The 27,677-nt window shown below is 40.1% G+C and overlaps 1 long non-coding RNA gene across 1 annotated transcript; it reads right to left on the bottom strand.

Annotated features, from left to right (window-relative positions):
• Nucleotides 1-3,217: 3,217 nt before the first annotated feature.
• LOC106728142 lies at nucleotides 3,218-12,606 on the bottom strand. Its single transcript, XR_001364400.1, has 3 exons — nucleotides 12,531-12,606; nucleotides 8,506-8,509; nucleotides 3,218-3,227 (listed from the first exon to the last, which is right to left on the bottom strand). It is a non-coding gene; the product is annotated as an uncharacterized LOC106728142 (long non-coding RNA).
• Nucleotides 12,607-27,677: the final 15,071 nt, after the last annotated feature.

The raw sequence follows: 27,677 nt of genomic DNA, 5'->3' as shown, positions 1-27,677 counted from the left end.
GTCATTAAGTGATGCATTACTGTATTGTCCAGCAATGAAAATGAGTGAAGTATTGATACATGCTTCTGTCTGGATGAAACTTGAAAACATTAAGTGAAAGATGCCAGATACAAAATACCACATATATGACTGTTTAAATGAAATGTCCAGAACAGGCAACCATATAGAGGTAGAAAGTAGATTAGTGGTTGCCTAGGGCTGGGGTGGGTGTTGGGTGAGAAGAAATGGGGAATGACTGCTAATGAGTATGTAGTTTCTTTTGGGGTGATCAAAGTGTTTTAAAATTATTATAGCAATGGTTATAATCTCTGACTATACTGAAAACCACTGAGTGGGGGAATTGTATGGGTTGTGAATTATGTCTCAATGAAACTACTATAAAACATGACAGAAGAGAGACAAAGACTCAAGATACAAGATAGAATGTACAATGCAACCAAGAAGTGATGCAAGAAGTCCACTGTGACAGTACACAGCAGGCTGACAAACATTGTCACTTATTAGAACGAACAGGGCTACAGGAAGAATATCTCCAGTAAGAAAATAGGTATCATTACACAAATCATGTGATTTAGAAGTATTATGTGATATTGGTAAAATGAAGGCATATATCTCTTCTGATAAATAAGAACAAAGAAAGGTCATTAGAAAAAGTACATACAAAAAACTATTACCCAAATATGGCATGATCTTTAGCAAAGAATGTCTAAGGAAACACAAAGCTACACTTCTACTGATTGAGAGAGCAAACAATCAACAGTCACTCAGAATTCATACGGAATGGCTTTGGGTCAATAACAGAAAATGGAATCATTTTCTTGTGATGGGTTTGTACTTTTCCTGACAGTAATTTGACATTTTGATAACATATTTGTTCACAGAACAGTCTTTTCCTTTTAATTATTTATTTTAAAAATCATCTAAAAATGTGTTTGCATCTTAAAAATTGTTTTCTTTTATAAAAAATAAAAGGGTTTACATAAAAATTATTTTCTGACATTTTCTTCTACACTTTTTTTCAGAGACAACTGATCAAATTTTACCTTTGGGAAATTTAAACTTATTCTCATGTAAGGAATATGTAGCTTAAAAAATAAAAAACTCCAATATCTTAATAATTTTCATAATTTCTTTTAACTCAGGATGAACTTTTAGTATCCAACCAACAGCTCTAATTTTAAAGAAAATTTGGCTGAAGTTTAACAGTTTTTAAAATTTCTACTGTTTCTTTATATTCTTTTTAATTCACATATAAGTATTAGGTTATCTTATTTAAAAAGTTAAAATAACTACTTTTAGTTTATGTAATTCATGTAATGTTATATTATTCAATATATAGTATCAGGTTGACTGGCTAATTAAAAAAATAATGATTTTCTCTCCAAGCTACCATATCTCAAAATATATTTTAGATTAAAAGCATATGTTTAAAAAAATCCTAAAAGTACAGTCAAAGAAAATAACACTTGCTTATTATGTACTAGATGAGAGAAGTATTAATAAGCCTTACATCAAAGGCAGAGCCAATAAAAGGAAAAATAATAGATTGGTCAACATAAAATATATTTTTATATGTGGAACAACAATCTTAGCATCAATAAAAAACAAAAAGAAAAGACATATCAATAACATATAACATAAAATATAGTTCTTGTTGTTTTTAACTTAAAAAAGAGATGCCAATACCAATGGGCAAAACCATAAATAAGAAATTCACAGCTGATTTATCAACAGGGATTTTTCAGGCCAGAGGGAAGGGCAAGAAATATTCAAAGTGATGAATAGCAAGGACCTACAACCAAGATTACTCTACCCAGCAAAGCTATCATTTAGAATTGAAGGTCAGATAAAGAGCTTCACAGACAAGAGAAGGCTAAAGGAGTTCATGATATATCAAGACAGTATTATGTGAAATGTTGAAGGGTATTGTTTAAGAAGAGGAAGAAAAAATAAAAATAAAAAAGAGGAAGAAGAAAAATAAAAGATAAAAATATGAACAATAAAATAGCAATAAATACATATCTATCAACAATTGAATCTAAAAATCAAAATAAATGAACAAGGAATCTAATGAACAAAATAAACTGATGAATAAAATAGAACCAGAGACATGGAAACATGGAACAGACTGATGAATCTCAGAGAGAAGGGGGGTGGGAAGAGATTAACCAAATAACTTATATGCATATATGCATTACCTATCGACACAGACAATAGGGTGGCGAAGGCCTAGTGCTAGGCAGGAACCAGGTACAGAGGGGCAATGGGGGGTAAAAGGAGACATAATACTCTCAACAAAAGAAGAAATACATTGAAATATTCACTTTCACTCGTAATCAAAGAATGCAAAATGAAATGAGATACAGTTTTTCCTTAGCAAAGGAATGAAGATACATTATAATGGTGGAAACTATATATAGGTATAGAGATATATTTAATGCAAAAATATATTACATAATATAAAACTTTATTAGCAGCCCATTAACTTGCTGAATTAAAAGATTTTTATATGAAAATTATAATGGAAAGCTCTCATCACCTTTTTTTAAATTAAAAATTCTTTTTAGACTAAGTTCTGGGGATCTAAGGTACAGCATGGTGATAGCAGTTAACAATACTTCATATTATATACTTGAAAGTGGCTAAAAGAGTACATCTTAAATGTTCTTAACACAAAACAGAAATGGTAATTATGCGACATGATGGAGGTGTTAGCTAAGCTATGATGGTAATCGTTTTGCAGTATATAAGTGTATCAAATCAATAAATTGTACATCTTAAACAGGGTCAATTATATGGCAATAAAACTGGGAATAAATAATAAAATTTCTTTTTAGTTCAGGACTTCATCTTATGTATCCTTGAAACACTATCACATACTGCCCATCATTGAATTTAAAATCTAACACAGTGTCTGGTAATGAAATATTTAATATGTATCTGAATAAATCCATATGATATAACAGCTCAATTAAACACGAGTTTTTGGTTCCCAGAGTTCTTTCTTCTGCACGGCCAAGTGTTCACCCACAGAGCCTTTCACCCCTCGGGCCAGCATGGGGCTGCTGAGCTTGCTGAGGAGGTGGGTGGAGCTCTTTTGTCAGCCTACGTGGTCCCAAGGACATAAGGCCTATTGTGTCCAGTCCAGGAAGGAGCTGTGACTCCCCGGCAGGCAGGTCTCAGCAAGCCCGACCACAGTGGAGCCATTCAGGTCAGCTATCCACAGGCTCAGCTGTTAACGCATGTCACCCGTCAATTATTAAAAAATAATGGTAAAAGATTTTCCATTTTTACACTTTAACAAAAATGTTAGGAGCTACATTTAAACTCCTATATTATAATTGACTTTTGTCAGGCAGTTTATATTTAAAGTCTACTTATTTCCATTTATTTAGAAACTGGAGGCCTGATGCACAAAAATTTGTGCAAGAGTAGGCCTTCCTTCCCCTGGCTGCTGGCACTGGCTTCCCTCCGGCACCGGGACCCAGGCTGGCTTCCCTCCTCCGGCTGCCCGCAGGCACCCGGGGCCCAGCTGGCTTCCCTCCAGCCCCGGCTTTGTCAGGAAGGATGTCCGGAATGATGTTGAGAAGATGTCCAGTCTAATTAGCATATTACCCTTTTATTAGTATAGATGAGGTTGTATTTTTTGAGGGGACCTGGCCCCTAAACAGGATTATTCCAGAGACTGCTACCAAAGGAATGAATATTTAGTAAGAGCTAACAAATTCCAGATATTGATCTATGTACTTCACATAAATTAGTTCATTTAATTAATTCAATGAGAAAACGTTATAGTTGAGGAAAATAAGGCTCACCCAAAAAGTAATTGCTTTGCCCGAGGCCAGTCACACAGCTTAAAATGGCAAGGACAAAATCTGAATCCTGCTGTTAGGGTTCCCTAGACCACATTCTTAACTACCAAGCTATCTGATAAAGATTTTAAAAAAAGACTGGCTATGGAAGAATAGTTGGCTATTTTTATGATTATAAATTATCACAGCAAATATAGAGTTGGGAATTTATGATGTGTCTAAAGAAATAAAATCACTATCTCGGAATTTAGATGAGAACCAAAAGGTTTCCCAGTCACGTAGGCTCTGACTAGAATGCTGGGTTAAGCACCACTAGCGATTTGCATCTATTAACTTGTACCAAGCCAACACATTAAGCCTCATTACCTCAGTCATATTGAATTACATTTTGTAATTTAATGAAATGTGAAGTTATACCATGAAGTGCAGTCATCACCCCAAAGTGCTGATGTGTTTTCTGGCAAAGGACCAACTGGACAGACCCGGTTCCCAATCTTCCCTCCTGCTGAAGGGGATCGGATCCTGACTCTGCCTTCTTTTGGCCAAACACTTCTTTTTCTGCATCTTTTCTCGAAGTGGTTACATTAGAAGTAAAGTAGACACATTATATTTATAATTTCATCTTGTATCATTAATTCTCTTTCCTTTGTGACAAGAAACCCATGGGTAGAGAGAATGCTGGAAAAGTGTATTCCAAGATTGGAAGACTCTTATATGAGGCAGAATCTTGCTTAGACAGATGGCTTTAGTGTCCACATAATAGAGACTTTGGACCTTTTAGAAGTATCCTGGTACTTTAGTAAATAGATCCTGTTAGACAAACCACAACATTCATGTACTCACATGCACATACTGGATTCAATTACCTAATGTTTTTAGTATTTCACGTCTACCATCATAGAGTGATTGGACTCAATGTTTTTACTTATACTTTTCTCATGTGATTTTGGTATCAAAGTTATATCCATATGCAGGATCTGTTTTAGCATTTTGTATGTATTACCTTCTAATTATTTCTAGCTTTCTGTCTTTCCTTCTGCATGCTTAGAATTTCCTCTGGCTCATCTTTCATGTTACTCGTTTGTCTTTGTGCATTGTCGATTTCCTTCTATCTTTTCTCTTTTGACTTGTAATACCATTCAAATTTTTGAAATAACTCCTTTTTATAGCTAAGCTGAGACTTTTAAATTTCAGTCTATTTACTTATCATTTCATCTTTTATCTTCTTTTTGTTGGAATCCATGTTTCTCCCTTTTTTCTGATATCCCTTTAAAAGGCATCATTTATTACCTAGGTTTTTTTGTTTTCCAGAATACATATTTTCAAAAATTATGCTTTATTTTGAAATGTAGTATTTATTTTCCTTTTTTTATTACATATTTTTTCACAAGTCACATTTCTTCCCTTTTTCAGTTACAAAGAAGGCTATCTTTAACTACCATTTTAAAATAAACAAACAAACACTAAATAGCCTAAATGGATTCTTCTTGCATTTCCTCATGTACTTGGGTAAGTTTCCTGTCTCCTCTTTGAATCTCTCCAAATACTTGGCTGGACAAGCCAATGGAATCTGGTCACCCATTTAAGGTCACTCAGCAGCCTTTGGTGGAGGAGATAGATGAGGATTCTGAGCCTTAATAATTAAATAATTTTATGAATGAAAGGTTTTTCTATATATTTGTGAAATTATTTCACCAAGTTTTAGTTCCACTGACTTGGGAGTACATTGTTTTACTCAGCCATACTTGTATAAATTCAACATCAAGAAATTCCCACTATTATGTCCTTTCTATTTCATAAAGGAAAATATATATATTTTTTCTCCATCACCAGCTTCTCCCCTTCACATATCACCATATTACCATGAGCCTGCAATTGTAACATGTAGCCACAAAAATAGTTCCAAATGAATTGAGTCCCGTCTCTTCAATGATCCAAATTCTAGACGTTGCTTTTCCATATTACCGTTGTTAATCACCTTCAGAGATAAAGAATATATGGGGGGGGGGGATCCCTGGCTTTTCTCAAGGGGTCTATGACATAAATGCAGCACAGAGACCAGTCCTAATTGTAGTGGTTTTTCCCATAGTCTCCCAACTCTTTCCGTCCTTGTCCTTTTAAACTGAGGGATATTTAGAGGAATTTCCCATAATGTTTTCTTCTTACTTGTCACAACTCATGCTGCCCCAGTATTCTCTCAGTTGTACAGTAGTTCACTGAATCTGTCTTCACTTTGATTCAAAGGTTTTGTGTGGTTTTTTTTCTGATAGAAAATGTCAGAAATTTTATAGTGCCATATTGACAGTATTGCAAAGATTAAGTGTTGGTATGATTTTCTTATATATTCTTCCCTATCTGTAGTCCTCCTAAATCCCTGTGTTTTCAATATTAGAAGTTCTGGATCTTATTATTATTATTTGTTTATTTACTTTTTAGTGAGTCCTGTATGGACCTAACCCTTATAGGGTATAATACCTTGAGACAGTTCACTACTTTCTTCATCTGTTTAAAAAAATGTGACTTTTCATAAGTTAGGTTTCATACATATGGAGCTTAACTGTGGTTATGGCAACACACTTTCCAATTTGCTCTCTTTTTTCTTTTTCTTTTTTGATTTTGAAAAGGCAATTACACTCTTTTTCACATATGCAGAATTCTTCTGCTGGGAGCAATATTGCGATTTACTTTGCCAGATAAATTTCTGTTGCAGCAATATGGCAGAAAGAAAAGTATTTTTTTTTCCATAGGAATATAATTTCAGTTCATTTCTCTAAGGTTTCCACTCCAAGTATTAAATACACCACAATCTATATATAAATAAGAAAGCTTTTGAACTCTAATGGCAAAAGATGATGTAGATATTTTAACGCTACTCTCATACAATTATCCTGGTTTAAAACTCCCTTTGATGTGGTAGAGTGTTATGAAGCTGGAGAAAATGCAAATATAAAGGAAAATTATTAAAAGTAGCATTCTTATGATCTATAAACCTCTTGTTTCCATCCCCTTTCACTTTCTTTTAAGATCAATTGTGAATGGAGGCTCACGATTCTGGCTTTCTAAAGGAAGGTACAGTGTGCACCAAGACCATAACTGAGACATTGCAGCCTCCAGCACAGATCATGAAATCATCACACGGCTCTGGCCAGTGACCCTGAGGCTCCTGGACATGCACGAAAGCAGTCAAGTAGGCAGAGAAATAGAAATAGTTTCATTCCTAGGATATGCTTAGATATTGTCCAACCAAATATTGTGGGAAAGATACTTTGATCACTACACAAATCCCTGGAAACTTGCTTGACCATGTAAAACCAATTGTGCCTCAATACTGGTGCCTTAGACACCTGGCAGATACTGCTCATCGTGTCCCAGCATTACCACCGAGCCCACTCCTCCCACTCCTTCTCCACAGAGCATTCCAGAAACTTCCCCCAGTCATCTAGGGTCAGCATGCAAGATGCCAGTACTCTGCCATCCTAAATCCTAAAGAGTTACTCAATATCCATAGTTGGTTACAGTTTACGGAGCCTAAGGAAACATGTAATACCTTATACCACTCATCATTTATTGACTGAGAAATGCCCTGCCTCTTCCTTGAAGACAATTCACAACTGAAAACCCTTTGAGAAAACTATTAGATAGTCTTGGCCTATGATTTAGGGTAGCTCTGATTTTACTTACAACTGGTCCATGATGAGGACAAGAGATTAATTCCTTCCTACACCGATAAGGCTTGGAGAGAGTGGGTGAAGAGCTGGAGGATGGTGCCCCTGGGTAGAAGGGCTGCTGGCAACTTTCCACAGAAGCCTCCTGACCTGGAGCCCACATTCCAGGAAGGTCCGTCAGAGTGGCCTCATTTGGGACTAGGTCCTTGGATGGAGAATGCACCTTTAGTTTCCATTTTTTCTTTTATATAAGAAACAAATATTCATGTCAAAAACTATAAAAGAGAAAGAGGAGGCTGAGAATTAGAAAGAGAAAGTAAAAATTCCCTGTTATCCCATTATCTGTGAAAAACTGCTATTAATAGTATTCACAGGTATTTTTTAATACAAATTGACAATAGGAACATATTTACTCAATTTTATACCTGCTAGAAAGGCCCGTGCCTATAGCATTTCCCTGACTTCAGGCACATTTTCATCTGTTGGCTAAAGGTTTATGAGGTGAGGAGATTATGTCTCACCTCCCTGAATCCCTCTAGCTCTAAAAAGCCATAAAAGAACAAACTGGGACATGGCTCTTAATGCTCAGGTTTGTGTCCTTTGAGTTTTCCATGAGAAAGAAATAAATGATTTGTTTTATTTGAATCAGAGCTAAGGAACTTGAATCAGAGCTAAGAAAACGTCCAGATTTGTCAGTCTCGAGATCACTTGAGCAGTTTCAGGGTTGGTTTTTTTGTTGTTTTTCTTTGGTTCTGTTCTTAACATGTCCATTGGATTCTCTTCTCTCCACCACCCACCACTTTTTAAAGGATGAACAGTTTCAGTATTTCTATGAAGCAGAATTATGCCCTTGCCTGGAGCCAAGGGACCTGACGTTTGAATCAGTGTTGTCATAACAATGAGCATTGAAGGAGGAGGATGAAGAAGTAGTCTGCATTTCACTATGATTTCTAGTGCTTTTTAGCCTTACTGGCCCACCTGCAGAAAGGATGGGATGTTAGGAATGAAGTCTATTTACATTAAGCAACTGGCCTATTTGGTGAAGGAACATTAGTCAAGGTTCTCCTTCTCTTTGGAATGTTGGCCAAGACTGCATCCTTTCTCCACAGGGTAAGAAATGGGAACTGCCCGCTACCTCAGCCTTTTAGCATGGGCGTGTTTTTTGATGAGTGGCAATGTATTCTGCCTGTAGAGGATGAGAAACCATGTGATTGATATTCAAAGAGAACCCACAGGAGATTCCCCTTTTAGGAAAACACATCTGAGTGCGATGGTTAAAGGAGGACCAGGGTGAGCAAAGCTCCGGGGATGAGCAAAGAGCACATGTACCAGGTGCGTGTCCAATGTGAATGGGTGGGAGACTCAGGCAGGGGCTTGTTCTCCTCTTGCTAAAAACCCAGTGACCAAGAAGAGGAGGGGACAGTGCTGGCAATGTTTCCATGAGAACACATGAAACCCAGGCCCAAGGAGAACTGCAGAACACTTGAGAAAACCACAACCACAGGGACTTCCAAAGCTTTCATTAGCCCCCCAAAAGGATCAAATCCACCCCCACACCCCCCCACCACCATTAAATGAGCCATCTTATGGCCTTGTGGTTCATAACTGTCATCCCATTACTTGGGAATCAAGAATGGATCCAGGTAGGAACCCAGTTAAAATTAAGGAGAAGAAAAATTAAATTGTTGTATCTGGTTTATCTTTTTAGAGTAAGTAATGAAACAACTGTGAGGCATATACTGCATACTTCAAGTCTTGGATCAACAAGGGAGCCATGCCAAATGTCAGATTAAATATTCCACAGCTGAAGTGTTTGCATAACTTTTCGGTGGCTACCATTTAAAGAAAAACAGTGATGGGCCTTTAAAGAAAATATTCCCTTAACTTGACAAGCTCACAGTGTACTGCCAGCAATTGCTCTCAACTTGGAAGGCAAGGCCACGCATATCTTGTCCCTGGAGTGTGGGTGCCAGCTGGCAAGCGAGGCCCAGTGTTTCCATTTGCTCCCGAAGCATGAAGCCCCACTGTGCGCCCTGCAGGCCACAGCTGCACTGCTGTATTGTTCAACCATGTCTGCTTTGGCTAAGAAGCAAGTCATTTTGGGAAGGTATTTCCTGGTTCTCAAAGTGTCTTGCAATCGCTGCGTGTGTTTTCAGTTTGGGTTGGCTCTGTGGGTCTGCTGAGGAAACTGGAGACGTGTCTTTTATTGAAACAAAATAATAAGTTTGAACAAATCATCTTTATTGTCATTGGCTCCGGTGTGGTTTGGAGTAATTTGAGCTTTGTATTTTTAAAGGATTGCTCAAGAGGTGATGCTCTTCAACCTCAGATTATGTGAGGGAAGGGAGAGAACTGATATACCCTAAACACCTACTAAGTGTCAAGTGTTGTTCGTGTATTATCTCAATGTCTATTTTTTTCAATCTAAGGAAGGAGTTGTTCATACATTTTCCCTGATGAAGAAATGGAGGTGCTGAGAGGGCCTTTCACTTGCCCAAGGTCAGGTAGTTTAGTTAAGAACACACACTGTGAAGTCCAGTTTCTTTGTTTCACTGCAGATCTGCCCCTTACTCCCTGTGACCTTGGGCATGCTCCAAGTTCCTCAGCTGGAAAATGAGAGTAATAATAGGAACCCTCCACTGAAAGTTAAATGTGTGGAAAGTGATCAGCACGCTAACTGGTCAATAAGTTCAGCCATGGTTACATAACAGGGCAGAGATTTCAGCCTGGTGTCGCTCCTTCCCCAGCTGGTGCCAAGGCCACCTCACCACTCCACCGGTCAGTGCCAGTCTTCTAAATGGCGAAGCTTTGAGTCAACACTGTTATTCAAGTGACTCAAAGTAGAAGGCGATTTAATGTCCTCGTTTTAAAATTCTTTTCCCTGTTGAGACAAACAAGACCTGTAGCTCTAGCTCAGGTGTATCTACAAAAGCAACTCTTCCTGCAAAGGAACCAGAAGGGAACCAGGAAGAAAGAACTGATGGGAGATATAGAGGCTGGAGGGCTCTGTCGTCTCATTATCTGGGTTAGTGGCTTGGACTGAGAAGTAAAAATTGAAAAATTGCCATGGAATATGTTTTCTCATGACTGGCTATCTGGTCTACTCACTGCCACAAAAGCAGACCCTCATGCTCAAACCCCAACTGGTGCTCCCTGTGTGCCAGGCTCTGTGCCAAGCCCTGGGATGCAAAGATGCAGAAGACAAGGTCCCTGTCCCTGCAGAGATCCAGACAAGTGTTCACATGAGCCTTATAACACAGAGCCTTGCTCTCCATCACAGCTGTTTAAGTTCCAGACCTTTGGAATCCATTCAAAAAAAAGCCTTGTGTATTTCATCATCTGTCACATAACCAGGAATTTTTAAGCTTTGTGAAGAGGCTTAGGTGACTTTCTTTAATAATCCTTTGTGAGAAAGTTAAATCCACAAATAGGAGAGAGGCCCATAATGCAACCAACGTGGTTAATCACTTGGAAGTTTTTTCCAGTCTTGCGTGGATTTCTTGGGCCTCGGTAACTACATAGCCCCAGGGACTTGGAATCAGAGACATGAGTTCCGGCTTTGACATGGATAAGTTGTATGGTTTTAGCCAAAAATCACTCAACCCGTCTGAGTCATATTTTTTTTATCTGTAATATGAGGATGAATAATATTAAGGCCATAGACTTATTATCAAAGAGTGAATAGATTGTCTTTGGAAGCCTTTTATATGCAGTAAAGACTTGTAAATATTTATTCTTGTTACTTCCATTCTTGCTTTCACTTCCATTCATATTGGATAGGGTGACTTTTACTTTGTAAGTTTTTGCTTTAGAGTTTGATGTTTGTGGATGTGTCAATAAGGAGGTGGAAAAGGACAGCCTCAGTGAGCAGTTTCTCAATATCACATCCATGAGGGTAATAGGTGAAAAGAGGACACCTCATACTGTTGGATTTTTTTTTAAAGATCATTTGTGGATTATTTATGTCAGATATTTTACTAAATACTGTTTGTGTATGTGTGTATGTACAATTTCACAACATTCTCATTCTCACACAAACTCATTAGATATTATTTCCATTTTACAAATTAAAAGAAAACCACCTGTAGTTAAAGGAAGATGTGGTACATTTATATAATGAAATATTACTCAGCAATAAAAAAAAAGAATGAAATCTGCCATTTGCAACATGGGTGGACCTAGAGCGTATTATAGCAAGTGAAATAAGTCAGACAGAGAAAGATAAATCCCATATAATTTCACTTATATGTGGAATCTAAAAACAACAACAACAAATGAATACAAAAATAAAACAGAAACAAGCTGATGGTTGCCAAATGGGGGTGGATGGGTAAAATTTTTTAAAAGGGAAAAAAGGATAGCACAAACAATTATGTACAATACAAAATATTTGATTTTAAAAGAAAAAGCTTGGTTTTAAAAGCCTAAGCAATATTCTTAAGGTCAGAAATCTAATAAGTACTTGAACTAGGATATAAGCTTCTATCTGCTTGAATCCAAACTACCGTTTCTTACTGACAATCTATTCTGTGTCTGAAGATGATCTTATATAATATGCAAATTGCCCCCTTGGGAGTTTGAACGACTAGGCGTTCGACCACTTGCTATGACATGCGCTGATCACCAGGGGTGGCGCAGAACGAAGGAAGGTCCTGGCAGCCGGCAGCCGGCAGCCGGGGGAAGGGAGGTCCCAGCCAGCAGCCAGCAGGGATCCTACCCATGCACAAATTTTGTGCACTGGGCCTCTAGTAATATAATAATCTGAAATGGACAAGGGACAACTAACAACAATGTCCATGTATTCTGTTTATAGGAACTAAGATGTGATGGTTTTTAGCTTTCTTTTAGAGTTCTATAAATATGTGCCTATGAATAGGAACTTGTGAGATATCTGAGCAAAAGGTAAGTGAAGAAAGAGCCTTCTCTTCTCCCAAAGAAATGGAGAAGCTATGTCATTGAAAATTTAAAGTTCATCTCTACCATACAAATCTTACATCTATTCTATAGTGGAAGCTATTTCACCTGCACCACCTAGCAGGTCCCCAGATTTTACATCATTTACCATCCTAATGTGCTCAGGGAAACTGACTCTGTTCTCAGATTTGTTGGAGGAAATTAGGAGTAGCCTGAGCCCTTAGGGGATATATATTTGTATTTGGGATTGGGGGGTGGGGGTTGGAGGGAAAGTCTTTAAAGACCATTTTTTTTTCCCCCTGGATTTGATGAGTTGTTTAATCCTCAAATGGTTCTGTAATCTGTGATTAATCTTCAGAACTCCTGAAACACTCCGATGAAGGCAACCCAGATTCCACACTGAATGAGATTTATCCACCACTAATCTCTGTATCTATTTTTACCAGAAGTATCTCACTTATTTCCAAGACAGAACACGTCTCTATAACATGCTACTGCAGCACGTTCGCCATCCCCGCTGATTAGAGCACAAGACAGGGTACAGGGCGAGGGCTCAGCCCAGAGACATTTCACCCTTTATTTTTCAGGTTGCACTGCAGATAGAAGAACTGCGTGGTTTAGACACTACTCGGACAAGTTAAAACTCAAAGCTACATTTAAATGTGTGTGCCTGTGACTGCATGATTATGCTTCATAATTTCTAATTTCATTCTCTGTTCTACCTTACCCAGGCCAAAGCAAAGGAAATGAACCAAACCAAACCAAACCCAAACCAAAAAAAATAAACCCCCCACAAAAACAAAAAACCCAAACCCAAAATGCCCCAAACCTGCTTTATTTGATGACAATAATAAATGTGGGACATTCTTTCAATTAAGTGATAAACCACTTTTCCCTGGCACCCACCATACATGGAAAATTGCATGCAGCTAAGGTGCCCTAGGTTGGGACCCCTCAGAGGAGCCACCTGGGTGGCCTGCACTAATGAAGCCATCCCCTTTGGAACTCTTTGTTGGAAGTGAACCCATTTTTAAGGCTCACTTGGGAAGAGGAGAAAAAATGCTGGGCAGGTAAAATTAAGATGCCTTGCCATACTTTTTGCATCTACAGTAGGAAGGATTTGGACTGATTAAGAGGATGCCAAGGACCAGTTAAGCTTCAATATTCTCTCATGATCTGATGTTCTCCCTATGTAATATGCTATTCTGTCAAACCAAACTATAATTTCTTTCTTTGCAGAAACCCAAATCACTTTCCATGGAGTAGGCTGCTTAATACAATTGCCCTGTGAGCAAAACAAAATGACTGTTTTGAGGTTCATAGCAAAGCAATGCTAGATAGTTATTTTGTTCTTTGGTCTCTTATTCTAGGCTCATGAGCCACACAGTACATCACACAGACCATTAGCTCTTTAGCCTGCTTCAAACTGGCTTCAGAAGTTATCAAGGTCTGTGCTAGAACAATGAAGAGAAGATATGTGTATCACATTTCCAACAAACCAGAGCTCTGGGAAATAAATGTTTTCAAACTTTAAAATGTACTAAGGGGTACTAGCCAGTTACTCAGTGATTAGAGCTTCGGCCCAAGAACCCGAGGACTGAAGGGTCATGGGTTAGATTCAGGTCAAGGGCAAGTACCTAGGTTGCAGGCTCCATCCCTGGCCCAGTTGTGTGCGGGAGCCAACCAATGGATGTTTCTCTCATTCCCCCTCCCTTCCACTCTCTCTAAAAATCAATGAAAAAATATCCTGGGGTGAGGATTAACAACAACAACAAAAAATGTACTGAAGTAGCTGTTCTTTTAGGTATTGGCATGACAAAGAATCCTTTCCTTTCGCAGATAATCACTCTGCCCACTCTGCTACCTGGGAAGTCTAAATTTTTGTAAGTTGGGTTCCTTTAAAGTGAGTAGGCCTGTGAGTAAACAGAGCACTCTCTGAGTGACAAAATTCCGGGTGGACTGGCTGGGGCTTGCATGGGGTGCCCCTAGCAGCAATGCCATGGGGTTTTTCCTTGTCACTGCATTTAGAAGCTAAGAATCTCGGAAATGGCTTTTCTTAAAAGCACATATTCATTGTCCTAGTTTGTCTGACTGCTTCCAGGGTGCCATCATCACGATACCGGAGCAGGTTTCACAGAATCAATTTTAAAATAAAGAGTCTTCAGAAGATTCATTCTTGAATCTAAATAAAGTGTAGCAAATAGTAACTAAAAAAAAGAATGGCTGGCCTGGCTGCTGGCATGGCTCAGTGGTTGAGTGTCTACCTATGAACCAGGAGGTCCTGGTTTGATTCCTGCTCAGGGCACATGCCCGGGTGGCAGGCTCGACCCCTAGTAGGGGGTGTGTAGGAGGCAGCCATTCAATGATTCTCTCATCATTTATGTTTCTATCTTTTTCTCTCCCTTTCCCTTCCTCTCTGAAATCAATAAAAATATCTTTTTTTTTTTAAAAAAAAAAAAGGATGGCTGCAACAAATTAGATGTTGACACATATTCAAAATATTTTCTGAAATGGAAAGACACCGGAGCCCTTTTTCTCTCCTCTACACTCACTCTGTACTTCTAATCCTCATTTAATTATGCAGGGACTGGCTAAAATAATGGCTTTGAATAAGAAACTTATTTGGGGATGCCACATAAAAATTATTTTATAATGGCTCTAATCTGATCATTTTAACCTCCAACTGTTCCTGAGGGCCACTGTGAGGAAGATTTTTATTAAGATGCCCAGTTTCCACGGCTTCGAGATGCACTGCTGGTGGTGCAGGCTGTCACCAGCACGACCTGTCACTTATCTGACAGAGGAGGGAGGGCGGAGCCAGTGTGGAACCACAGTGAGATGGACTGCTTGTGTCTCTCCACAACTCACATGTTGACATTTCTTCTCCAATGTGATGGTATCTGGAGGTGAGGCTTAAGGGAGTGATTAGGTCATGAGGGTGGAGTCCTCATGAATGGGATTAATGCCCCTATAAGCGACCTCAGAGAGCCCCATTGGGGTCCACCATGTGAGGACAAGTGAGGAGACAGCCTTCTGTGAACCAGGACGAGGGCCCTTACCTGACACCAAATAAACCTTCTGGAGCCTTGGTGTTTGGACTTCCAACCTCCAGCACTGTGAGAAGTGTTTGTTGTTGAAGCCACTCAGTCTATCCTGAGATTTTTCATAGCAGCCTGAACTAAGACAGAGTAAGGCCTGATATTGCCTGCCTCTGCTGCTAAGGAGCAAACTTTATAAACTTCCCTTTCTTTTTCAGGAACCCCAGCATTTTACCTTTAGCACCTTGTAAGCTCACACAAACCCCTCTGTCATCTGTTGCTGAGTTTCTCTGAAGCTATTTATAGCTTGGGTTGTGTCCTCCTTGAGTCTACTTTTTTTCTAATTTCATAAATTGAGTGGCAGGTCCCAACTTGTGAGGCTTGTTCTCATTGCTCCTTCACCATTCCCCATGCTAGGGATCATTTGAAGTGGTTAGAGAAAAAAAATATGCATCTGCCTAACGTTCAGTGAGTATCTATTTGCAAAACACTGTGGAGCATCCAACGTTGAATCAGACTTAGACCCAACTCTCACGTAGTTTCAACATGAAGGAAACATAAAACATAAAAAAATAATCTTTTAAGAAGAAAGTGTTAGGGGTCAGTCACAAGTTCCAAGGAAAATGACATTTGGTCTTCCTGGGGATCAGGAAGAGTCTTGTGGAAGTCATTTTGGGGTTAAGCTTTAAAGTATTCTTTTAAAAAATTGTAAGAAAGTTGATTTCATTTTCTTGATGTCACAGCCCCAGCAAGTGGTTTTGTACCAAATTTAATGGAAGTTCCACAGAACTCCATTTGCGTGGGAAGAAAAAGAAAGGGAAGTAACCACAAATTTAAAAAAGAAAAAGAAAACAAAATCCTGGATAACTTTTAGCATCTGTTCTACTCCCCAAGTAATAAAATTCACCTGGGAATTCTGAATAAAAGGACAGAAAACAGAAATGGGGAGGAGGGATGGAGGGCATATTGGTGAAGAAAAAGAGCCACAGGGTATCCCAAGAGCAGACCTCACTCACCCTCCCCCAAAGCAGGAGGACAATCAGAAGGGAAGCTGAGGGTTCCCTTGATTTCTCTCTCCAAAATGCAGCTGAGGGGAAATGAGGGGAGGGCCTGAGAGGACAGGGACATTGGGAAAGGAAACAGTAAACAAAGGAAATGGCAAAGAGTAAGGGAGATGGATTTGTATAGACAGACAGACAGACAGACAGAACTGAGGAACACTTAAACTAAAAAAGCAAACATCCTAAACTTTTTTTATTTTTTTTAAAAAACAACTCCTTGCTATCTCTACCCTATGCCGAACTTAGTCCCTTTAATCCGTCCCCCTACCCCCTTTAGTATGTATCATTAATACTTCACTCTTGCTTGAGAGAATCCAGTGATCTCATTGGGCTGAGGAGTATGGACTTGTGTGGACTTGTACCTGGAAGGAAGTCCAGAGTTTCCCCTGACCCAGGACTTCCAATGCCAGGCAATGCTAATGCCATTCTGGGGGCTGGTTTGTCTGGGAACCCAAGGCTCATATGGCCTGTGACTGCCCCTTATGGGAACTGTTCCAGTATTTGGCTGGGCTTCTCAAATGGAGGACTAGAGAACAGATCCAACTCGGGTATGACCTCCTGCACTTCTGCATCCGTAAACACTGAAGGCATGGCATTTTCCAGCACCGTGAAGGAGTCGGGACCCCTCAGGCCTCCAGCCTTGCAGATGCTACCTCTGCTGAATGTTGAGGGGGGTTGTTGGGATGGCCAAGTGTACCTTCTCCTGGGACAGGAAAGTCAGGGCAGGGTTTGGTCCAGGACCAGCCAGTTGCTAGGCTGGGTGGTACCTCCTCCTCTTCCCTTTTCTTGCTTCAGCTCTTCAACTGTTTTAATCACTGGAAGGGACCATGTAAATGAAGCTCTTGAAAAATAAGCGCTTGGAAAGGTAAGTTGGGACAACATTTAGGAAAGTCTTAAATGAAAACAGGCCTCACAAATGTGAAGTTCTTTGGTAGGCAGTAGGAAACTACTGAAGATTTCTGAGCATGGGAATAACAGGATCATGACTTGGCTTTAGAATGATTCACTTTCCTATTATTGTTTAGAGGGAAAAGAGTCAAGATGCAAGCAAGAGAATATTAAACCAAAATGGCTTAGACGATAGAGATTATCTCACATAAGAAATCCCATGGCTACAGAGAGATTCAATTGTTTTCTACAAAGCAGTGGTGATATTTGAAACCAAGATACTGGCTGAGGGTATCAAAAGAGGACACGGAGACCACAAAAAAGTGACCAATAATAGAAATGTAGGGAATGTCAAGGAAGTAAGTTAGGAAGCAAAAAAAACCCAAAAATTAAATTTATTATTATCTATGTTTTTATCACTCTTAGTTTAGCACAAGACCTCACCTCTACCCTTAAATGATTATTTTTAAATGAAAATAATTCAATATGAATACCCAGTCTCTCAGGAATATTATGTTCTTATTTCAGAAAACCAATTTGGCCAAGTATAAGGATAACAAAAAGAGTTCTTTCTCTATGGACAAGACCTCTGATCTATTTCAAGATAATTTTACTTTCTGTCACCAAAAGTAATTAAAGCATTCATCCCTAGTAGCCACTTGTCACCTTGTGAGAAGTTCCCACATTCATAGAGGGAGTACCCACTGAAATGCATACGGTCACTCAGCCACCCACAGGGCAGTCTCCCACTGAAAACAGGAAAGGTTCTATTTCCCACACTGGCTACAGTTGTCTGTAACCAGGCCAGGTGCTCACCAAGAGTTTCAGATATGAATGCTCAAGTCAGAGGCGCCTCTTCACATATCTCAGCAGGACATCCTCCAGGACTTTATTATAATAACCCTGAGATTCTATTTTGCACAGCAGATGAAGAGACGTGGACTTGCAATTAAAATAGGAAAAGACGATTTGCCACATGTTGTGGTCGATCTCACCTCGTTAACGCATCACCACTGTCATTCTTCTGAGCACTCTAGGTCCATGTGGCGACACCCCGCCAAGGCAGGCATTGCTCAGTGCTCTGCCACATAATTGTTTTTCTCACCAAGAGACAAAAATTACCCAGTCACAGGACATGGATTCTGTCGGGGGACCAAAGGGCATGATGGGCCTCTGCAGATCATGAAGTAGACGTAAGGCAACCTGACCTTGCACATTGATTCTAGCGCCCACCCCAAAGGACTCAACTCCTTGCTCTTGGGGAGATAGGCTTTTGCCACAAAAGAAATAATGAAACATGTCTAACATGAGTTCAACAGTGCTACATTCTGTAAAATTATATCAGAACTTTTCATGTAAAAAGCTCAATTGTGTAATTTTAAAGTGATCACTAGGGCACTATATATTTTTGGAGATTTGAATGACTGAAAGGATAAGTAAACATCTATAGAAGCACAGACCTAGATATAGTTAACATTTATTGAGCACTTACCATGTACCAAGATCTCTCTATATAAAACCCTAATATGCAAATAGACTGAATGCCAGAACAACCAAACAACCAGTCGCTATGACGTGTGCTGGCCACCAGGGGGCACGCGTGGAACATGGTGGGCATCAGCAGCAGGCAGCAGAGCACAGAACATGGCAGGCGTCGGCCGCAGTGGAATTGTGGAGCAGGTGAGCAGGGGCATCAGACCAAGCAGGGCACCAGTTGCTGTCATCAGGGTGAGCCTCTGGTGGTTACTGAAAATTCTTTGCCTCCACACGTTGCAGTCCCGCCGGTGCTCACACATTCTGCCGGTGCCAGCACCACTGCTGGAACCCACTGCTGGCACTCAGCACTGGCCCCGATCGCTCAGCACCATCAGCAAGTGCGAAGGGCAGCTGCCAGCCCTGATCACCCCTACGGGCTTCTCCACCTCTTCCTGCTCCTGAGGGGTGATTGGGGCAGCAGCTGCCGCTCGCACCTGCTGAAGGCGTGGAGCTATTGGGGCTGGTGCCAACAGCGGGTGCAAGCGGGGCTGGCGCCGTCAGTGTGTGGGAGCTGCAGCAGCAGGAGCAGGGCTGCCAGCAAGAGGGGACCGGAGGCCGTGGCGAAAGGGGCCGGGCAGGGGTGCAGAGGATGGGTCGAGACCCACCCCTGTGCACACTGCAGCCTCGTGGTCCACAATTCCTTTCAAGGTGCATGAATTCGTGCACTGGGCCCCTTGTATGTAAATATATTCAATGATATTTGCATAGCAACCAGTTTCTATCAATTACTTTGTCTTTGTTTCTTATCTCCTCCCAGCTTCATCACACAACACAGTTTTGACTTGGATAGCTGAGCAGCAATCTTCAGGACTGCAAGGGAAAGCTGCTGCTAATGAACAGGACATAACACACTCTGTTCTCTCTGGAACCTGTGTCTGTGGACACTGGCCTCAGATGGGTAGCTAGTTGGTACACAGCTCTGTGGTGGCTCTTTCAATCACGTCTTCATAGTTTGCGGTTACAACATGTATGTAATTCAGTGCATTAAGCAAATAGTTCTCAGCATCTTGGGACCGAGGACTTATTTCCAAAATGATTTAGTGCAGTTTCTTTTGAAGTCTGGGCTAAAGAGGAAATTATTGGGTTCAGAAGGGCTTTACCCAAAACCTTCTGTGTCTGCTTGTCGAAAATGACTGTGCCAATTAAGCTTCTCATGAATCTCACTGCCACACTTCACTCTGAGGGCTCCAGTCTTCACCTCAGGTGTCCCTTGGGTTCTGGCATGGCGCTGAAATGCCACTGAGGTGGGAGTCACTCAGTGTGAAATTCCTGGAAATGTGTAATTCACTTAGGGACACAGGGCTCTTGTATGGCCATACATTCCAATGTGATTTTTTTTTTCCCCTAACCACATATTGAAGTCAATCTGCTGGGGCTAATAGAAGAGATATAAGCAAGGCTATACCAAGTGTGGTCTACAGACCAGGCCATGGCCTCTGAGTTGTTACCAGTCCATGCAGTGATAAGTACAGAGATATGAAGTGAGCATTTAGAAACTTTTATAGCAATTTGACAGAGTAATATTTCTATGTCCATTAAATTTGATATATTTTTTTTATCCTCACCCAAGGATATTTTTTCTATTGATTTTCAGACAGAGTGGAAGGGAGGTAATAGAGGAGAGGGGGGAAGGGGAGAGAGAGAGAAAAATAAGAGAGAGAGAAAGAGAGAAATATTGATTTGAGAGAGACACATCGATTGGTTGCCTCCTGCTCCAGCCCCACCAGGCCAGGGATTGAACCTGCAACCCCCTTTTTTAGTCCATGGACCAATGCTCTAACCACTGAGAAAAACTGGCCAGGGCTGATAATTTTTTTTAATGTGTCTTATGGTTTTTTTTCTGTTTTATTGTCATTATATTTTATCTTTTAACATTTTTCCCCATTTTTTTTCTTCTTTTCATACTTGGTAATGTTTTGTATTGGATTGTGGGGAGTGTAAATTCTCGCTTTTGGGTGCAGGATTTTGCTTGTTTCTTCACATAGCAGTGGGCTTTGTTCTGGCACACAGTTCCGTTACCAGGGATCGGTGTGATCCTCTCAGGGTGTGCGTTTAGGCTGCCTCCAAGCAGTAAGCTAAGGCAATAGTAGGACTTACTTTGTTTGTTTCCCTTCTCTAAACGGATCAATCTTCTAGAAGGACTTTTGTCCAATATCTGAAAACCATCGTTTCACATATTTTTCTGGTTTCTTAATTGCTTAATGTGGAAGAGTGAATCAATCTCCTTCATTTCATTTTGGCTAGAAACAGATATCCTAGGATTTTATCTTAACATCCTTGATCTTGATGTCCAGCAATTCACTGTTAGTAATTTTACCATATTTTATAAAAGGATCAATCTACAATAGAGTAAAAACTTTTTTAAAAAAAAGCAAAACATTAACAAAAACCCAAACAACTCAATTAGAAAATGAAGAATGACTTAAATAAAGAGAATATACAAATGGCTAATAAGCACATAAAAACATGCTCTAAATAGCTAATCATTTGGGAAATGCAAATTAAAACCAAAATAAGATGCCACCTCATACTCATTAGAATGGCTATTAGACACAACAACAAGCCCCAGAAAATAAGTTCTGGTGAGGGATAAAATGGAACCTTTGTGAATCAACAATCCATAATAATAAAAGCATAATATGCAAATTGACCAAACAACCGAACAGCAGAACAACTGTCCGGACAACCACGCTATGACACCCACTGGTGCCAGGCCAGCCAAGGTGGGTGCAATGCGATTGGTCGGGGACCTGGCCATTGCCCCATGATCATCCTGCAGAGGGAGGCTCAGGCCACCAGCCGGTGGGCTGTGGTGGGTGGGTGGGGCCTCCCTCTGCGGGGGCGATCCATCACAGAGCCCTGGCCAGGTGAGTAGGGCCTACCTCTTTTGGGTGATTGATCATGGGGCTTCTAGACTGTGAGAGGGCACAGGCCGGGCTGAGGGACCCTCCCCTCCAGTGCACAAATTTCATGCACCGGGCCTCTAAAAAAAAAGTGGTTCAGCCTCTATAGAAAACAGTATGGTGGTTCCTCAAAAAATTACCAACAGAATTATCTTATGTCCCACCAATTTCACTTCTGGATACATACTAAAAATAATTGAAAGCAGGGACTCAGACATTTGTACACTGATATTCATAGCAGTACTATTCACAATAGCCAAAAGGTGGAAGCAACTCAACTGTTTATTGACAAATGAATGGATTTTTTAAAAGTTGTATTTTATATAATGGAATATTATTTAGCCTTAAAAAGAAAGGAAATTCTGACATGCTATAGAATGAATGAACCTTAAAGATATTATGTAACTAAAATAAGCCAATACTCATAAAAAGACAAATATTGTATGATTTTGCTTACATGTGGTACCTAGAAATTGAAATAGTCAAACAATAGAATAGTGGTGCCCTGGCCAGGTGGTTCAGTTGGCTGGAGCATCGTCCCATACGCCAAAAAGGTTGTAAGTTAAATTCCTGGTCAGGGCACATACCTAAGTTGCAGGTTTGAGTCCCGGTTGGGGCACATATGGGAGGCAACCGATCAATATGTCTCTTTCACATTGATGTTTTTCTCTCTCACTGTCTCCCTTCCTCTCTCTTTAAAATCAATGAATGTATCCTTGGATGGAGATTAAGGGGAAAAAAAGAAGAAAAAGAAAGCTACCTGAAGACTAATGCATTAATTTAATAAAAATTAAAAGAAATAAGAACAAAAATATAATGGTGGCTGTCTGGGGGTGGAAGGAGAGGAAAATGGGGAGTTATTGTTTAGTGAGTACAGAGTTTGAAAAATGAAACAAGTTCAGGATATGGACAGTGGTGATAGCTGTGCAATAACGTGAACACAATCCCTCTGAACTGCCTATACTTACAAATGGTAAAATGGTGAATTTTGCATATATATATTTTACCACAAAAAGAAGATTACGTAAAAACAAAACAGCAACTGGATCTTGCCCACACATAGCTTGGGAATCACTGATCTTCTGAGGCTGCAGGTAGAAAAAGGCCTAGGAGAGGGGGAGTTTGATGAGCTTTCTACCCATGATTAAAGATGACCGGCAGTACAGGGACCACCCTGCCAGGCAACCAGGAAGGTCCCACTATGTCATATCTTTAGAATCTGCCATAGTGGTTATTTTTGTATCATCTGTTTTCCTCCTCAATTAGCAGTGAAATCCTTAACAGTGGTCTGTACATGGGCTTCGTGACAGTGAGGAAAGCACATCTGGGGGAGGCTGCATTATCTCCTATCTTGGGAGAGACCTCAAGAAGTTGGGGAGGTAACGGCCGCTCGGGAGAGGATCAAAAGCAATTAAGACCTTGTGGTCTGAAGGGAGGAAGAAGGACAATATCAGCCCAAGACATATTTATTTTTTATCATGAAAAAGGAATGCTATTAAGTAGTATGTATAGCATGATCCCGTTCCTACATGTTAGGGAAAATAAATATATATTTCTATGTATATATGCGTAGAAGAAAATTCCCTGGAAGGATATAAGTCAAAATGTGAACATTGCATACATTTGTATGGTTATACTTTCTCTATTTATAGGTTTTGTTTTCATTACCTGTTGTTTTCACAATGGATAGGTAAAACTTTTATAATTAGGGGCAAGAAAGTGACTGTTATTCAAAATTAGAAAAGTATTGGAGGAAGATGTTATGTGCCCAGGCTTGAGGTACCCTTAATTTTGCTTTTGGAGATTTATGCATAAATTAGTTTATATTTTATTACTTCTCTCTTTTTTTTAAACATCAAAGATCTGACCAGCAGTTTACACATTATAAGGTAACAATGCTTATCGTTTTATGTGCTGGAAATAGATTTCATTCATCTAGGTCAGATAAGATTAGAGTAATTAAGGCCACTGGACTTTGTCATTTCACAAATCCTTAAATCCAACTCTAATCCTATTCATTAATGCTGCAAAAAAGGATTAAGTGCTAACCTAAAATGTTTCATGCCTATCCAAACACCAATGTTAGACTATTACATGTTATTAATGCATGGCTTTGTGTCTTTAGAGAGGGACTGACGTGTTCAGTACTCTAAGAGTTACAGATTTACTAGTCCTCAGAGGTTATCCCTGGGGTGACAAGCACGGAATGTTCTGTGGCAGGAGAACGTCTAAGATGAAACAACCTAATTAATCAAGATAGGGCATGCATGTGTTGACTATGCAACATGAGCAGATGCCTTCAACCCCTGAACTGTCACCATGCAGCCTTGTGGCAGAGCAATGGCCCAGCTAGAACAGGTTGGTTGCCAGGGTGAGCACCCTGTTTTCCTATTGCCACATCGGACTCGGGCTCAGTTGTCTCAACTTCAGCCTGACCCAGCTGGAAAAGACAATCTTATGATTCTCCAGCATCAAGCCTTTCACCACTTTAAAAAGGAGACAAACAGATTGAAGTCTTAATCAACCTCTCAATTAATCTCCTCTCTCTCTTTCTCTCTCTCTCTCTCTCTCTCTCTCTCTCTCCTTTTCTAATTAAGACAAAGTGTGCTATCTCAACCTTTACAATCCTCTGCAGCCATTAAAAATTTTGCCATAAAAGGTTTTGAAAGACACGGGGATGTGTTCACTCTCTTCTATTACTGTGAAAAGAGCAGTTTACAAATGTAACCTTTTGAATATCGGGTATAATTCCAATTTTGTAAACAAAAAGATAGAAAGAGCCTCCATCTAGTATAAAAGACAAGAAGGGGTAAAAGACCTAGTGTCCACATTAGATGGGGAGAGTTAAAATTTATGGGTTTTGTTTTTGCTTTCTTGGGAGAGGGAGGGCTTTCCTACATGTTCCAAATTTTCTAGAGTAGAAAGGTATTACTTTCTAAATATAAAATACTCCTAATACATGTTATTTTAGAGTTATTCCCTATCCCAATGATAGAGTAGCTTCCATTTCTTGATATCAATTCAACAGCAACAGATATTTTCCTAGAAACAGAAATTGTTCAACCATGCCACATTTTTCTCAAGCTAAAATCTTTATATGTACCCTGACCTTCTTTATCACAAAATCAGAAAACTTATCCAGAAGGGGAAAGAGGACACTGTCCAATCAGCTCTGCTTTTTCTCCAAGTTCTGCAGCAAGATTTAATAAAGAGGCTGCCTTGGGCCAAGGGGTCATTTCCTTTGGGAATGCTTTTCCCTTTCCTTGCCCTGACACCAGGAAGGAAAAATACAACAATTGGCATTCATACTCTTCTCAGAGCTTTAAGAGTACTTTCACACTTAATAAGAAGAATGCAAAGAGACATTTTCTCCAGAACAGTTTGGTGCCCTGCTGACAATCACATCCTATTACCTAAGCACATTGAACTTGGGTCAGAAGGGGCAGTGAAGGGAATCTGACGCACGGGATAAGGGAACTGGTGGCATGCCAGGCACTGTCCTGATCACTAGACATATAGCATGCCGTCCTCATAACCCCTCTTGGAGGAAGGCATCATTATTTATATCAGGGGTCAGCAAACTACAGTCCATGGACCAGATGCAGCCTATAGCTTTTTTTTTTTTAAATAGAATTGTATTGGGACACAGCCATGCTCGTTTGTTTATTGTCTAGAGCTGCTTTCCTTCTACAATTGCAGGAGTGAGTCATTGAGCAGAGACCACTTTTCCTGCAAAGCCTGAACGGTCTATTACTTGGACCCGTACAGACAACATTTGCCAATTCCTGATTTGCTTGATACCTATGAGGAAAATGAGGATTGAGGACATTTAAGAATATCTCAGTGTCACTCAGCTACTTATGGGCGGGGTCAAGATATAATTATGTGTCTATCTTACTTTATAGCCCCTGTTTTTTATAGTTCTCCAAATCAGAACTTAAGGAGTAAGACCCCAACTTCCTCCAAAATATGTCATGCATGTGACATAGCATATTACAAGCTAAGATGAGATGTGAAAAATGGTGCTACTATTTTAAGACACATTATGAGACATAATAACTGTTGGGTTCCTTAAGCTATAAAAGAATACTCCACTGTAAGCTATTTGCCCCCCTCCCCCCACACACAGTTAGAAATAATTTAACTCTAGAGCAAAAAATAAAACAAAACCATTTGGGAAAAAAACTAGTAAAATTTTATATGCAAAATTGACATTAGGTGTTATTTTATAGCTCTCACATTAAACAGACTTTGAAATATTTGATGTGTTTCCTTAGTGTGATATGGTACCACCTGTGTGAACTGGTTAGCTTCTTCCCAGTCTAGATAGGGAAGGAAAGAAAATGAGTGCCTAAAATAAAAGTCTAACCTAGTCTTCATCTTTAGCATGGCTTTTGTTTTAAATGTCAGTTTCTCTTTCAAAACCTCTTTCACTTAACTCCTTCACCACTCCGTGAGCTGAGGCAGGGGACTTTGCAGAGACGTTTTGTATCTGCTATGGGAGACATTGCTAATTCCCACCTGGTCACACTACCTCACTCATTGGTGACATAAACATACAAGGCTTTAAGAACAGTGACCAGACAAGGGTGACAAGCTGGTTCAATTCACAGGAGGGGCAACCATGCAGGGAAGTCACATGTTCCCAGGACGTCTTTCCTAGACAGAGTCTAGCTGTTTTGGCAGCCAGGCAAGGAACTTGTTACTTTTCTTGCTGATTTCACCTGTCCTTTTCCCTCTAGGAAATGGAAGGGGAAAAATTCCAACCAATCAGCTCAACTTGGTCAAAGTACTCATTAACTGTTTCCTGGTGATGGCAGTCAAAGTACTGGCTAGCCTAGCTTGGGTATTTCCATTTCCTACACATGCAAATTGTCTGTTAGCACTGAAGAATTGGGTTGGCAGTTACATGCTCCAAAGGCCCCTAAGAGAACAGCCTCCAACCTCAGCTCATGCCTCACTGGGGATAAGAAAGCCAAGGGCAAGGGCTCTATCTAGCAGGACACACCAACTCAGTTGGGTCATGCTCTATAATCACAAGGTCAGGACAACCCACAGCACCAGACAATTTCTGCCAAATCAGCTTTTGCGTCTCCTGGGTAGGACATTCCTCCTTGTCTGAAAACAAGTAGAAGAGGGGCAGGGGGGGGGGGGGGGGGGGCGGAGATGAGGGTGTCCAATTAGATTTTTCTCAATCCCATCATACCTCTATGCAGCCTACCAGGTGACTTGTGGCTCCCGAGGGGAATGTTCCTGCAGCCCAGTACATTCCCACCAAAACACATCTGGGATTAGCAGTTGGCTCTCCCTATCTGCCTTTCTTCCATTTCTCCAGCTGGCAATGTCATCTGTTGAAGTGTGACTGAGTCATTACCACACCTCTGTGGCCCCTTTCTTGACTATTCCAACCAGAGACCGTTCCTTTCTCGCCTGTGTTTCCTCACATCTCCACGTAGAACGCATCGTGCCATAATGGAGGCACCTGGTTATTATCTGTCCACTAATCGCTGTGTTTATCTTTGTAGCCACAGCACCCAGTTCAGTACCCTGCACATGTAAACATTCAGGAAGTCTTTGTTTATGACTAATCAGATAATGTGGTTATGGGTTATTTCATAAAAATAAATATTAAGTTAAATATAAATTAAAAGTAATTATTAAAATTAAATTCAGAATAAACTAATGAACAAAATAGATCCAGAGACACTGAAGCATGCAACAGAGTGACATCTTTCACAGGGAACTTGGGGGAGGGGAGGCTGGGAAGAGATTAACCCGAAGAATTTATATGCATATATGCATAGCCCATGGACACAGACAATAGTACGGTGAAGGTCTGGGGAGAGGGTGGTAGCAGGGT

Source organism: Myotis brandtii, unplaced genomic scaffold, assembly GCF_000412655.1.
Source record: "Myotis brandtii unplaced genomic scaffold, ASM41265v1 scaffold115, whole genome shotgun sequence".
Lineage (NCBI taxonomy): Eukaryota > Metazoa > Chordata > Mammalia > Chiroptera > Vespertilionidae > Myotis > Myotis brandtii.
The sequence above is the reverse complement of the archived record's forward strand: the minus strand, read 5'-3'. Positions and strand labels throughout refer to the sequence as shown.